We start from the raw sequence: 2500 nt of genomic DNA on the forward strand, positions 1-2500 counted from the left end.
GTCATACACGTAAAAGCCCACTCGTGTACATACAAGTGAACGTGGGGGTTGCAGCCCACGAACAAAGAAGAACATCGCTTGCAAGAGAGGGGGAAACAGTTCTGGGTGTTGGTGGTGGTGGGTTGGTGGTGGTGTTGGTGGTTGTGGTGGTTGGGTGTTGGTGGTGTTGGGTTGGGTTGTATCGTATTGTGTTGTATAGTATTTTGTTGTGTTGTGTTGAGTCAGTTGTAGGTGTGGTGGTGGTGGTGGTGGGTTGGGTTGTATCGTATTGTGTTTTACAGTCTTTTGTTGTGTTGTGTTGTGTTGTGTTGTGTTGTGTTGTGTTGTGTCAGTTGTAAGTGTGGTGGTGGTGGTTGTGGTGGTGGTTGTGGTGTTGGGTTGGGTTGTATTGTATTGTGTTGTATAGTATTTTGTTGTGCTGTGTTGCGTTGTGTTGTGTCAGTTGTAGGTGTGGTGGTGGTCGTGGTGTTGGGGTTTGGTTTTATCGTATTGTGTTGTATAGTATTTTGTTGTGTTGTGTTGCGTTGTGTTGTGTCGTGTTGTGTCAGTTGTAGGTGTGGTGGTGGTGGTGGTGGTGGTGGTCGTGGTGTTGGGGTTTGGTTTTATCGTATTGTGTTGTATAGTATTTTGTTGTGTTGTGTTGTGTCGTGTTGTGTAGTGTTAGGTGTGGGTGGTGGTGGGGTGGTGGTGGTGGTGTTGGGTTGGGTTGTATCGTATTGTGTTGTATAGTATTTTGTTGTGTTGTGTTGTGTCGTGTTGTGCTGAGGAGGACTGAGTTGTGTTGTGGTGGGTTGTGTTCTTGGTGTCAGTGTGGTGTGGTGTGGTGTTGTGTGGTGTGGTGTTGTGTTGTGTTGTGTTGAGGAGGCTACGTTGAAGGGCTGAGTTGTGTTGTGGTGGGTTGTGCTGTTGCTGGTGGTGGTGTTGTGTTGTGTTGTGTCGTGTCGTGTTGTATTGAGGAGGCTACAGTGGAGGTCTAGGTTGTGTTGTGGTGGGTTGTGTTGGTGATGGTGGTGTTGTTGTATTGTGGAGATTACAGTGAAGGGCTGAGTGTTGTTGTTGTTGTGCTGTGCTGTGTTGTGTGTTGTGTTGAGGATAATGCATCGGTGGGCTGGGGTGGTGGGTGTTGTGTTGTGTTGTGTTATGTTATGGAGGGTAAGAGTGGAGGACTGGGGTGTTGTGTTGTGTTGTGTTATGTTATGGAAGATAACAGTGGGGGCGCTGAGTTGTATTGAAGGGCTGAGTTGTGTTGTGCTGGGTTGTGTTGTTGTTGGTGGTGGTGTTGTGTTGTTTTGTGTTGAGGAGGATAACAGTGGAGGACTGGGATGTTGTGTTGTGTTGTTGTTGGTGTTGTGCTGTGTTGTTGTTGTGTTGTTGTTGTTGTTGTTGTTGTGCTGTTGTTGTTGGTGTTGTGCTGTGTTGTTGTTGGTGTTGTGCTGTGTTGTTGTTGTGTTGTTGTTGTTGTTGTTGTTGTGCTGTTGTTGTTGGTGTTGTGCTGTGTTGTGTTGTTGGTGTTGTGCTGTGTTGTGTAGGATAACAGTGGAGTGGTGGGTGGTGTGTTGTGTTGTGTCGTATTGAGGAGGCTACAGTGGGGGAGGGGAGGGGGGGGCGGCTGAATTGAGTTGTGGTGGGTTGGGTTGTGTTGTTGGTGTAGGTGTTGTGGTGGGTGGTGGTGCTGTGGTGTGCTGGTGTTGGGTTGGGTTGGTGGTGTGTTTGGTGTGCATGTTGGGGTGTTGAATCATAGTGCGTTGTAATGCGTTGCGTTGCGTAGCGTTGCATGTACAATTAACAACAATGTACATCATTTTATTGCATTGTATTGCTTTTTTTCAAAACAGATTTCTGTAAGTGAAATTCGGGCTGCTTTTTCCCCAGTGGAGAACGCATGGCCTTAGTGCAAGCACACTCTTTCTTTCACGATCAGAGTAGATTTTCCTTAAACACACACACACACACACACACACACACACACACACAAACAAAACCCAATAAAAACGCGGAGATAGAGTTCCGACAAAACTTCGCTCTAAGGAAATAACTGCTTTAAAAAAAAAAAAAAATTAAGACAAAAAACAAAAATCAAACTAAAACCAACAACAACAACAACAACAACAATAACTAAGAGTAGTTGGAGAAGTGCGAGTTGTGTATCTTATTAAGTTTGTTTATGTTATTCAATATTTTCCGTCTTTGTTAAACAATATCTGTTTGTTTGGAAATGAACAAACAATGAGGGCCAGAAGATGAAATGATTAACAAATAGTAAAGAGTGGTAACTCTCTCCATTCACAAGGGACACAACTTCTCGTCAATGCTGCTTACGCTACCGATTCAGCTAGCACACAGGTAAATAAAAAGGTACATTGGAACAAACCCAGACACTTCCTCAAAAAAAGGAAGCGCCGGGCCTGTCCTTATACCCATCATCTGACATTGTGTTTTTTTTGTTTAGTTAGTTATGATTGTTTTTTTGTTTAGTTAGTTACTTAGTCAGCTAGCTATT

General features: G+C 44.4%; 1 protein-coding gene across 1 annotated transcript in view; it reads right to left on the reverse strand.

Annotated features, from left to right (window-relative positions):
* LOC143276893 (uncharacterized) overlaps nucleotides 1-2500 on the reverse strand; it is a 27086-nt gene that overhangs the window by 11287 nt on the left and 13299 nt on the right. The gene's annotated exons all lie outside the window — the stretch shown is intronic.

Source organism: Babylonia areolata, chromosome 33 (assembly GCF_041734735.1).
Source record: "Babylonia areolata isolate BAREFJ2019XMU chromosome 33, ASM4173473v1, whole genome shotgun sequence".
NCBI classification, from domain to species: domain Eukaryota; kingdom Metazoa; phylum Mollusca; class Gastropoda; order Neogastropoda; family Buccinidae; genus Babylonia; species Babylonia areolata.